Below are 12892 nucleotides of genomic sequence, written 5' to 3'. Positions count from 1 at the left end.
TTGCCTTGCACGCTTCTGACCTAGGACAGACCGTGGTTCAATCCTCCTGTGTCCCATATGGTCCCCAAGCCATGAGCGATTTCTGAGCGCATACCCAGAGTAACCCCTGAACGTCACTGGTTGTTGGGCCCAAAACCCAACCCAAACCAAACAAACAAATCACTCCTGGCAGTCTTGGGAGACCATATGGGATGCTGGAGATTGAACCTGGGTCAGCTGTGTGCAAGGCAGGAACCTTCCCCTCTGTGCTGTTGCTCTGACCCGGTGAGGTGAATTTTGATAGTCTCTGTGATTCATTTGTAAGATAATATTCAAATAAAAGAATTTTAGTACTTAATAGTATAGTTATAGCCTATTGGAGCAGTTAGTAGCTTATTGGAGTTAATCTACTTGTTGAATAAAAGTGACTGATGTAGCAAGTCCCCCATATCATCCTTTGCCATCTACATAGAAAAGATCTAGGTGCTGTGTTTCTGGTTTTTTGTCAGGATGAACACAGCATTCTTCCCATCATTGGGGTCCATGATTATGTGCTTCTATATTACCTCTTGCATAGGTAAGTATACAAACTGTGAGTGGGAATTTGAAAATCTGAGATTTTCCTAGAATAAGGTTGCAGATTTATCTTCTGTGTTTAAAGCTTCCAAATCATTGAGAGTCTGTACCAAAAGCAACATGAAGGCCATGGGAAAACTCGGTAAGTGACCCTAGGGGGTAAAGCAATGTGGATATTAGGAGATAAGAGAAAGTGGAGAAGGATAAGTACAAGTTAGGGAGGAAGCCAGAATGTAGATCCTGTCCTAATGGGAAAGTTGTCCCGCCTTGATGTGAAAAAGTTCCATTTTATGGGAATGGAAGCAGGTCTTGTAGTAGCTTTTCTTTTCTTATAGATTGCCAGTGGTGCTAGTAAGGAACAAGGCAGATCTCTCACAAGATAAACTGGAAACCAATCAAGCTGTAATCCTAGTTAAGCCACTATTTTTTTTAAACTTTATTTATTTATTGATTGATTGGTTAGTTATTGGGTCATACCCAGCAATGCTCAAGGGTTACTCCTGGCTCTGCACTCAGAAATCACCCCTGGCAGGCTGGGAGACTATATGGGATGCCGGGAATCGAACCAGTTCCCTCTCGGGTCAGCTGCATGCAAGGCAAATGCCCTACCACTGTTAGCCACTATTTTTTTTTTTTGGGTCACACCCGGCAGTGCTCAGGGGTTATTTCTGGCTCCAGGCTCAGAAATTGCTCCTGGCAGGCACAGGGGACCATATGGGGCGCCGGGATTCGAACCGATGACCTCCTGCATGAAAGGCAAACGCCTTACCTCCATGCTATCTCTCCGGCCCCTTTTTTTTTTTTTTTTTTGTTAGCCACTATTTTTAACAAGTCATTTAAACCTTTTTCTAACTTGGCAAAATTGCTTGTGTGTGTGTGTGTGTGTGTGTGTGTGTGTGTGTGTGTGTGTGTGTGTGGTTTTTGGGTCACACCCGGCAGTGTTCAGGGGATACTCCTGGCTCCATGCTCAGAAATTGCTCCTGGCAGGCACGGGAGAACATATGGGACGCCGGGATTCGAACTGATGACCTTCTGCATGAAAGGTAAACGCCTTACCTCCATGCTATCTCTCTGTCCCCTTTTACTTTTTTTTTTTGTGCAAAATTGCTTTTTATTGTAATTTTTTTGGTTTGTTTTTCTTTGAGCCACACCCAGCAGTGCTCAGGGGTTACTCCTAGTTCTGCTCTCAGAAATTACTCCCGGCAGGCTCAGGGGAATATATGGGATGCAGGGAATCAAACCCAGGTCGGCCTGTGCAAGAAAAACACTCTACCTGCTGTGCTATCACTCTAGCCCCTATTGTAAATATTTTAATATAATATGTCAAACTTTTTTTTCATATTTCAAGCCTCTTTCCTAGACTTCTATATTCTCTCCTTCCTCTACTCTCCTCCCAAAACTCATGAAGTAGGATGATCAGAGGAAATCTAGATTGTAAAGATTCTGAAGTGGACATGAGGATATTACTCATTTTCTTTTCTTTTCTTCTTTTTTGGTGGGGGGATGGCCCACACCTAGTGGCCATCAATACTTATTCCTGAGTCAGGAGATCACTCCTGGCAGGGTTCCAGAAACATGTGGGGTCGCTGGGGTTATGAACCTGGGTCAACTATGTGTAAGGCAAGTGCCCTACCTGCTGTACTAACACTCTGGCCCTAGGATCTTGATAATCTTTCTTTTTTTTTGTTTTTTTTTGTTTTTTTTTTTGTTTTTTTTTTTTTTTGGTCACACCCAGCAGTGCTCAGGGGTTACTCCTGGCTGTCTGCTCAGAAATAGCTCCTGGCAGGCACGGGGGACCATATGGGACACCGGGATTCGAACCAACCACCTTTGGTCCTGGATCGGCTGCTTGCAAGGCAAACGCAGCTGTGCTATCTCTCCGGGCCCTTGATAATCTTTCTTTACCTTCCTTCTTTTTTTTTGGGTTTTTGGCCACACCCATTTGATGCTCAGGGGTTATTCCTGGCTAAGTGCTCAGAAATTGCCCCTGGCTTAGGGGGGACCATATGGGACGCTGGGGGATCGAACTGCGGTCCTTTCTTGGCTAGTGCTTGCAAGGCAGACACCTTACCTCTAGCGCCACCTCGCTGGCCCCTAAACCTATGTTTTAACCGTAAAATTAGGGGGTTGTCTTATATGCCCAGTCTTCTTATATGCCGAAAAATATGGTATGCTTTGCAAGTTAGCTGAAGAGGGAGTTCGGGACTCCTGAAGTAGAGCTGGCTTCCTAGGGTTAACAATGCAAATAAACTGAGAACTCTTGTTTTTTTTTTTTTTTTTTGGGTTTTTGGGCCACACCCTGTGACGCTCAGGGGTTACTCCTGGCTATGCGCTCAGAAGTTGCTCCTGGCTTCTTGGGGGACCATATGGGATGCCGGGGGATCGAACCGCGGTCCGTCCTAGGCTAGCTCAGGCAAGGCAGGCACCTTACCTCCAGCGCCACCGCCCGGCCCCCGAGAACTCTTGTTTTTTTTTTTTTAATCATTGGCTTCTTTTCATGTAGAGAGAGTTCAGGGCTAAGATTTTGTTTTTGTTTTTGTTTTTGTTTTTGGGCCTCACCTAGCAGTGCTCAGGGGTTGCTTTTGGCTTTCTGCTCACAAGTCACTCCTGGCAGGCTTGGGGACCACATGGGATGCTAGGGATTGGATGCAGGTCAGCAGTGTGCGAGGCAAATGCCCTCCCTGCAGTGCTGTCGCTCCAGGCCCCCACAGTCAACTTTTGGCCCCTTTTCCACCTTTTTATTCCATTTTTGTTTTTTGGGGCTGTATTTGGTTGGGTTTCTGGTTCTGAGCTTAGGGAGTCCTGGAAGGGCTGGGGGCCATATGGGATGCTGGCAATGGGACCAAGGTCAGCCATGTGCCGTCTGTCCTTCCTTCCTTCCTTCCTTCCTTCCTTCCTTCCTTCCTTCCTTCCTTCCTTCCTTCCTTCCTTCCTTCCTTCCTTCCTTCCTCCCTCCCTCCCTCCCTCCCTCCCTCCCTCCCTCCCTCCCTTCTTTCTTTCTTTCTTTCTTTCTTTCTTTCTTTCTTTCTTTCTTTCTTTCTTTCTTTCTTTCTTTCTTTCTTTCTTTCTCTCTTTCTTTCTCCTTCCTTCCTTCCTTCCTTCCTTCCTTCCTTCCTTCCTTCCTTCCTTCCTTCCTTCCTTCCTTCCTTCCTTCCTTCCTTCCTTCCTTCCTTCCTTCCTTTCTTTCTTTTCTTTCTTTCTCAATACCATTCAGACTGGATCCTCTCCCTCTAACTCTTCCAAAGAAAGGAAGAATGATCATCAATGGCAAAAGGCAGTTGCAAAAGCAATACCTAAAACCAACTTCACGCTCAGGAGAGGACACTCTGGCTCTTCCTCGTGGTTTCAGATGATCTATGATCAGATAAACTTCTCTAGTAACATACTATAGAAATGATCGCTTAGTATAGTCTTTCTCCCACCTTTTCTTTCTATTGGCTTCTATACTGGTACCAATTGACTGGTACCATCATCCAAGTGTGCAGCCTCTTAGCTACAAAACACCACCCTCTTGTGGCTAGATTGCTTCCCACAGGCTTGGTATTTACTGAAACTGGAAGTATAGGGTTTGGGGAGGAGGAAGGATACCATTCATTACAAATTTAAGAATGTGCCTGTGTGGGCTGGAGCTATAGCACTGAGTTTGTTTTGCACTGTGGCCTACCCAGGTTCCATCACTGGCATCCCATATAGTCCTCTGAATGTGTCAGGAATAATTTCTGAGAGCAGAGCCTGGAGTAACCTCTGAGTGCCAGGTGTAGTCCCAATCCCTCCCCCACCCCACTCCACCCCCCCCAAAAAAAAAAGAATGTGCCCTGCACACACCTACCTGGGTTTTATTCTCACCCACCACATGCGATTAACTGAGCACCACTAGGGGTCACTTCTGAGCACAGGCCAAGAATAGTCTGAGTACTATTGGCTATTGCCCAATTTTCTTCTCCCTACTTCAATCCCCCAAAATAAAATAGCAACAGCAACAAAAGTACCAGAGAGATGGTGGAGCAGATAGAGCACTTGCCCTGCATGCAGCCAACTTGGGTTAGATTCTCAGAACACCTTATGGTCCCCAGTTCCCATCAGGAGTGATCCCTGAGCACAAAGCCATGAGTAAGCCCTATGCACTGCTGTGTGTCGCCCAAAATAAAAACAAGACTGAGTGAAAGAATCTGATAGCTTTGTTCTTTCATCACTGGTACCTATGATTCCTCAGCACTGCACTGGGAACCTCTAATCAGTGCTGACCAAAACCAAAACCAAAACCAAAACCAAAACCAAAACCAAACCAAATGTAAAAATCCATTGAAGGGTCTTGCAAGATAGGACATCAGGAAAGGCTCAGGCCTTGCATGAGAGAGATCCATCTCAGCACTTTTTTTTTTTTTTTTTTTTTTGGGTTTTGGGTTTTGGGTCACGCCCAGCAGTGCTCAGGGGTTACTCCTGGCTATCTGCTCAGAAATCACTCTTGGCAGGCACGGGGGACAATATGGGATGCCGGGATTCGAACCAACCACCTTAGGTCCTGGATTGGCTGCTTGCAAGGCAAACACCGCTGTGCTATCTCTCTGGCCCCTTCTTAGCACTTCTTTTTTTTTTGGTTTTTGGGTCACACCTGGCGGTGCTCAGGGGTTACTCCTGGATGTCTGCTCAGAAATAGCTCCTGGCAGGCAGGGGGGACCATATGGGACACCGGGATTCGAACCAACCACCTTTGGTCCTGGATCGCCTGCTTGCAAGGCAAACGCCGCTGTTCTTAGCACTTCTTTTTTTAAAATTTTTTTTTTTTTTTTGGTTTTTGGGCCACACCCGTTTGACACTCAGGGGTTACTCCTGGCTATGTGCTCAGAAATCGCCCCTGGCTTGGGCGGACCATATGGGACACCGGGGGATCGAACCGTGGTCCGTTCCTTGGCTAGCACTTGCAAGGCAGACACCTTACCTCTAGCGCCACCTTCCCGGCCCCAGCACTTCTTTTTTTTTTTTTTTTTTTTTTTTTTTTTTTTTTTTTGGTTTTTGGGCCACACCCAGTAACGCTCAGGGGTTACTCCTGGCTATGCGCTCAGAAGTTGCTCCTGGCTTGGGGGACCATATGGGACACAGGGGGATCGAACCGTGGTCCGTCCAAGGCTAGCGCAGGCAAGGCAGGCACCTTACCTTTAGCGCCACCGCCCGGCCCCCCCAGCACTTCTTAATGATGCCTCCAACCCTGCTGAGAGTGATCTCTGAGAGCAGAGCTAGGAATCAGTCTTGAGCACCACTGGGTATGGCCTTCCCTCCAAAAAACAAAATAAAACAATCCAGTAAAGAGGCAGGGACTAGAGGGTTGTAAATCTTTTTTCTTTTTAAGAGTTTAGCAAGATATATTGGTATATACACTGTATATACCAGTGGCATATATCAGTTTGAAGTTAAATAAGAAATAATGGAGGGCCGGGAGAGTTAGCACAGCAGCATTTGCCTTGCAAGCAGCCGATCCAGGACCAAAGGTGGTTGGTTCGAATCCCAGTGTCCCATATGGTCCCCCCTGCCTGCCAGGAGCTATTTCTGAGCAGACAGCCAGGAGTAACCCCTGAGCAACGCCGGGTGTGGCCCAAAAACCAAAAAAAAAAAAAAAAAAAAAAAAGGTGAAGGCCATGTAAAGAAAAAAAAAAGGTATACATACTATCATATACTATGTATCAGTACACCAACTTCCAGGTCCCCAGTTCCTTTCTTTTGGGCTGGTTAGATGTTGCATTAAGCCCTTTGAATGAGCTTGGATGGTGGTGGATGGATGGAGGGGCCTTTCTCTGCGGGCTCCAATCCCCTCCAGCCTGCGGTATCTGGGTTCAGGAGAGCCGCTGGTAGAAAACTCACAGGCAAGCTTCTTCACAAGATATCATCTTTATTTGCCCTGGCCAACACCTGTGGCCTATCATAACCTTTTAAGCTGGATCCTTATTCAGCCCTGCATCTAACTTGTCTTTTCAGCCATCTTTCCTGCACCTTCTCCAACTCCATCCATGCAAAATCCCCTTTGTCCTTCCGGCCAAACCTTTTTGTTACATACCAAAGACCCCTCCCAGAAATGGGAGGGTCTTTCTTGTAAGGTTATACAGGAGGAATAGGGGTGGGGTTACATCTGCCCCCCCTTTTTTTAAAAGGGCCTCCTAATTATTATATACTACAGTTAGGGTGGAGTTGGGCAGTGTCCAATGGTGCTCACGGGTTATTCTTATTCCTGGTTCTGCTTTGGGACCTTATGTGGTACTGAGATTTGAACCAAGGTCAGCCTTAGCCACCATATTATTTCTCTGGTCTATTAGAGCCACTCATATGAATACTCATATGAATACTCTTTGCTCTTTTTGTTTTTGTGCTATACCTGTCTTCGTTCAGGGATTATTCCTGGCTCTGAACTTAGGAATCACTCCTGGTGGACTTGGGGGATCATATGGGATGCTGGGGATCAAACCTTGCTGTGTGCAAGGCAAATGCTCTACCCACTGTACTATCTCTCCAGTCAGCTCATCATTCTTTTTTAATCTATTTTTGGTGTTTGGACCACACCTGGCAGCACTTGAGTTATTCATTCAGAAATCACTCCTGGCAAGCTTGGGGGACCACATGGGATGCCAGGGATCGAACCCGGGTTGGCTACATGCAGGCAAACACCCTACCCACTGCGCTATTGCTCTGTCCTTCTCTTTGCTCTTTTTTTTTTTTTTTTTTTTTTTTTTTTTTGGTTTTTGGGCCACACCCTGTGCCGCTCAGGGGTTACTCCTGGCTATGCGCTCAGAAGTTGCTCCTGGCTTCTTGGGGGACCATATGGGACACCGGGGGATCGAACCGCAGTCCGTCCTAGGCTAGCGCAGGCAAGGCAGGCACCTTACCTCCAGCGCCACCGCCCGGCCCCTCTCTTTGCTCTTTTTATAAATTAAAATTCTGTTACACTTTTTACAAGTTTGGAGTATGTGTGATTTTGTTTTTTCATTAGGTATCAAAAGCCTTTGACAAATTTTTGATTTTGACCTACTCCCTCTGGTGCTCAGGAATAACTCCTACCAGGCATGGAGAACCATATAGGACACCAGGGATAAAACTCCTGGGTCAGCCTTTTGCAAGACAAACAACCTACCCACTATAGTATCTCTCCCAGCCCCTGCCATTTCTTTTTTTTTTTTTTCCTTCCTGTTTCTGTTGTTTGTTTTGGGGTCACATCCAGCAATGCTCATGGGTTACTCTTGATTCTGTATTTTGGAATTACTCCTAGAGGTGCTCAGGGGTCCAGATGGGATACCAAGGGTCAAATTCAGCTTGGCTGTATGCAAGGCAAGAACACTACCCACTGTACTATCGATGTGGCCCCAGCCCCTGCCATTTCCTACTGAACTACCTTTTCTAGGATGGATATTTCAGCAAGGAAAGTTTGGCCCTATAAAAAAGTATGCTACTTGACCTTCCTCCTTCCCTGAAGGCTTAACTTACCTAATACCTCCCTCAAGAACTTATAAGAGTTATCTGAAGAGTATCTTTCAGAGGGGCCGGGAAGGTGGCGCTAGAGGTAAGGTGTCTGCCTTACAAGCGCTAGCCAAGGAACGGACCGCGGTTCGATCCCCCGGCATCCCATATGGTCCCCCCAAGCCAGGGGCGATTTCTGAGCACATAGCCAGGAGTAACCCCTGAGCATCAAACGGGTGTGGCCCAAAAACCAAAAAAAAAAAAAAAAAAGAGTATCTTTCAGAGAGAGGGCACAGCTAGCTGGGGGATCGCGATCTTTTCATGTACTTAGTTGGAGAGATGGACAAAATAAGATGTAATTTAGGGGTAATTTGGGGCACACCTGATGGTGCTCTGGGTTTATTCCTGGCTCAGTGTTCAGGGATCACTTGTGGTAGGGCTCAAGAGACCATTATGGGGTATGGAGGATAGAACGTGGTCAACCACGTCTAAGACCACGTCTAAGACTAGCTCCCTACCCTCTGCTATCTCTCCAGCCCATGAGCTCAGGATTCTGTAGGGTTATTATTAACCCCTCTTACATTAAAATTAGGTCCTTTTGTACATCTGACCTGGAAATTCAGTAAGTATATACTCTGTGTCTGTCCTTTCTATGAGGTCTGGGCTATGTAGACATTTAAACCTATGAAATTTCTGAGTCGTTATTAAGCCTCTGAGCATCAGCTTATTTATTAAATGTAATTAAACTTTTTCACTTAATTAAATGAGATAATATATAAAAAATAAGTATTTAGGATCATTCCTCAAGGATAATACAATTCCTTTTTTTCTTTTCTTTTTTTGGTTTTTGGGCCATACCCAGTGATGCTCAGGGGTTACTCCTGGCTATGTGCTCAGAAATCGCTCCTGGCTTGGAGGACCATATGGGACTCTGGGGGATTGAACCACGGCCTGTCCTAGGCTAGCGCGGGCAAGGCAGGTGCCTTACTGCTGTGCCACCGCTCCAGCCCCTGATAATACAATTCTTAAGTGGTTTAGTATGATGGTTATTGTGCTGCTGGATGCCTTTCTGGTCTGTCAGGAGGTCTACCTCCCTGCCTTTGAATACAGAAAATAGGGGAATTTCCAATTTTTTTGCTTGTTTGTTTTGGGCCATACCCAGCAGTGCTCAGGGCTTACTCCTGGTTGGGCTGGGGGGGGGGGGGGACGACCATATGGAGGCCCAAGGATTGAATCTGGGTCAGCTGTTTTCAAGGCCTTGCCTGTTATACTATTTCTCCAGCTTCCCCCAACCCTAATTTTTTATTTTTGCTTGTTTTGAGGTCACACCCGCCGGTGTTCAGTGGTTACTCTTGGCTCTGTGCTCAGAAATTGCTCTTGGCAGGCTCGGGGACCATATGGGATGCTGGGATTTGAACCACCATCGGTCCTGGATCAGCTGTGTGCAAGGCAAATGACCTATCACTGTGCTATCTCTCTGGCCCCCAACCCTAATTTTCAGTGTCTACCCTTTGAACAACTTTTATTCTACAATGGGGATATTTGCTGTACTTTAGTGTGGGATTGCTGCTGGAATTTTTTTTTTTTAATTTTAATCCGATGGTGCTCAGGGGTTACTCTTGGCTTTGCACTCAAGAATTTCTCCTGGCAGGCTTCGGGGACCATATAGGATCATATAGATGCCAGGGATCAAACCCGGGCTGGCCATGTGTAAGGCAAATACGCTACCCACTATGCTATTGTTTTGGACCCAACTGCTGGAACTTGATCTAGTATGTGGCTGGCAGAGGATAAGCCAATTCTCATATCTCCTATGACCCTGTTCAGAAGAGATGATGCTCTCCTGGTTTTCCCATATAGGAGCCACAGGTTACATTGTTATTTCAACCTAGGATTAAGGTTAATCACTTAGTATTAAAATGAAGCAAAAGAAAAGTTTCCTAGTTGTTCCACCCATATTTCAAAGTACTCAACAGCTACATCAAGCTAAGGCATGTTATATAATATACATCTAGTGTACATTTCCATCATTGCGGAAAGTTCTATTGGAGCGCACTCTAAACCCTTTCCCGCAAGACCAACCCCACCCGATTTTTCTTCTCAACTTCCTTTTAAAAATCGTACGTATAGGGGCCGGAGAGATAGCATGTAGGTAAGGCGTTTGCCTTTCATGCAGGAGGTCATCGGTTCAAATCCCTGCATCCCATATGGTCCCCCGTGCCTGCCAGGAGCAATTTCTGAGCCTGGAGCCAGGAATAACCCCTGAGCACTGCCGGGTGTGACCCAAAAAAAAAACCACACACACACACAAAAAAAAAATCGTACGTATAGATCTGGGATGCATGCTGGGAACAGGGGTGGAGGGAGGACAACATTGGTGGTGGGAATGTCCCCGATTCAATGTCATTATGTACCTAAAATATTACTTGCGAATGATTTGTAATCCACTTCGGTCAAAATAAAAATTATTTTAAAAATTATACACATAAATTATAAGAAAAACAATGATCACTGGGGCTTGGAGTGATAGCATAGTGGATAGGGCATTTACTTGCCTTGCATGTGGCTCACCTGATTTGACCCTGGCATCCCATATTGTACCTGGAACCGGCCATAAGTAATTTCTGAGCACAGAGCCAGGAGTAGCCCCAGTACCACTGGGTGTGGCCCCAAAACAAAAAAATCGAAAGAAACGAGCAGAAATTGAATCAGTTGAATCAGGGCTGCAACTATTTTTCATTTCAATCTCTTATATGTAATAAGGACATAGTTCTATGTCATGCATAATATGAGGATTAACTAAAAATATATAAAGCATAGCTTGTCTCTTTGTGTCCCCCCGTTGGTACAGCTAAAGCAAAAGGGCATTCCAATCTCTTTCCACGCAGACATTGATGTGTATGTGGGTAGAATCAGGGGGGTGTTTTGCCCCCAACCTAAACACAAGCAAAATGAGTATATTTTGGAGATTAACAGTACTCTGGTGAGGCAGCTGCCAAAATCTTCCCCATACAGTCCCTATTTACCTTAAAAAAGGGGATGCAGGCCCTTCAAAGTGGCAAGACAGTGAGGGTGTCAACACCCCAGAAAGGAATTCTACATTTATTTTGGTGGTGGTGGTGGTGGGGAGGACCCTGACAGTCTTCCTCACTAGTGTGTGTTTTTGTATGTGTAAATCTGTGATCCACAGGCAAGTCTGGAGGTTCACTCCTAGTCCCCCTTGGGCCCAAGAACCTGGCTAGAGCACGTCTGTCCCTTGCAAGCGAGCAGCAGGCACCGTGCCTCACTTTCCCGAGTTGCGGACTGCAGTTCCCAGGATGCAGAGCAGGCGTCCAATCGGTCCGGGGGCTCCTCTTCCATCCATCCATCCATCCATCCACCATCCACCCACCATCCACCCATCCATAAACCATCCATCCCACTCCCGGGGGCTGGGGGGGAGAACAAGAACTGCCCCTCGGGCCGAGCTCTGCAAGGAGGCTGCTGCTGGAGTTTTTGGGGGAATGGATCAACTCCGAGGGAAAGTGGCGTGCCAGGGTGGCCACGGCGTCGGCCGGAGGAGAGCGTCCGTGGGAGGGCGGGGGCGAGCGCGGGGGAGCGCGAGGCGGCGAGGGAGGGGGCTTCATTCCCACGTGTTTTGGCCGCCGCCGGCCCGCCCGGCGCGGCGGGGGTTAAAGCGCGGCGGAGGGATCCGCGGCGCGCGCGTGCGTGCGTGCGTAAACTGCAGAGTCACAGCGAGCGTCGCGCTCGAGGGCGCGTGTGCGTCCGCGCTCCGAGCCGACACAAAATAGGGCCGCGGCTCGTCTTTTCTTGGCTTTCCCCGCGGCGAGCGGCGGCGGCGGCGTTGCGAGCGGGGGCTGCTGCTGCTGCTGCTGCTCCTCCACCTCCTCCCCCGCCGGGCAGGACGCCCCCGCGCGCCCCCACGGCCGTCCGGCCGGCGCGAGCCTCCTCCGGGGCGCCGCCAGCAGCCTCCTCCCGGCCGAGCGGGAGGCGGAGCGCTCGGCGCTGCACTACTTTCCTCTCGGGTTGCAAATGGCTGCCCGGGTCCCCACTTGGCGCTCAGTTTCCTGACCCCCGGCGGGCGCCGGGAGGCCGCGGCGGGCCATGCAGCTCTAGGCCCCCGACCGCGCCAGCGCCTGCAGGCCCGGGGAGGCGCCGCCGACCGGAGCCAGGCCGGGCCGGGCCGGGCCGGGGGCGGGGCCGCGCCTGGGCCCGCCTGAGGCCTGAGGGGCCGGAGCGGCCGGAGGGGCTCGGCGGGCGCGGGGCGCGGGCGGGCGGGCGGACGGTCGGTCGGCCCGGCCTCACCCTCACCCTCGCGGCTCCTTCCTCGCGCGTCGCCGCCGCCGCCGCCGCCGCCGCCGCCGCCGCCGCCGAGCTCGAGGCGCCTCGTCGAGGTCCGCGCCCGCGCCTCCGCCCTTCTTCCCCGGCGGCCGACGGGCCCGGGAGCTCGCCGCCGCCGCCCGGGGAGGACGCGCGGGGCCCGGCGCCGGCGCGTGAGCGAGTGTGCGTGCGTGTGTCCGGCCGGCCCGGGCGGCGGGCGGGCGGGCGGCCGGCCGGCCGGGCGCGAGCGAGAGCGAGAGCGAGAGCGAAGCGAGAAGAGGCTCCGATCGGCCGCTTCCCTCCGGGCCCGGCGCGGCCTCGCCCGCCTCGTCTGCCTCGCCTGCCTCGACGTTCCTTCCGGGCCTCGACGTCCCGCGCCTCCCGGGCCCGGCCCGAGCTAAGACGGACTGACGGCCCGCAAGGCCGCCCCGCGACGCGCCCCGGGACGCGGATGCGAAGCCCGCTCGCCCTCGCCCAGGATCAAAGCCGCCCCTGCTCTCTTTGTGTCCGCCCGGGATCCGCCGCCGCCGCCGCCGCTTCGGGGCCGCTGCCCATGGAAACCTGAACCGTCGGAACC

At 49.8% G+C, this 12892-nt stretch overlaps 1 non-coding gene across 1 annotated transcript; it reads right to left on the bottom strand.

Annotated features, from left to right (window-relative positions):
* Positions 1 to 3760: 3760 nt before the first annotated feature.
* On the bottom strand, positions 3761 to 3969 carry LOC126023354 (small nucleolar RNA U3). Its single transcript, XR_007500500.1, has one exon. It is a non-coding gene; the product is annotated as a small nucleolar RNA U3 (small nucleolar RNA).
* Positions 3970 to 12892: the final 8923 nt, after the last annotated feature.

The sequence above is a fragment of the Suncus etruscus genome, chromosome 11, assembly GCF_024139225.1.
Source record: "Suncus etruscus isolate mSunEtr1 chromosome 11, mSunEtr1.pri.cur, whole genome shotgun sequence".
Lineage (NCBI taxonomy): Eukaryota > Metazoa > Chordata > Mammalia > Eulipotyphla > Soricidae > Suncus > Suncus etruscus.
This window is presented reverse-complemented; position numbering and strand designations above follow the sequence as displayed.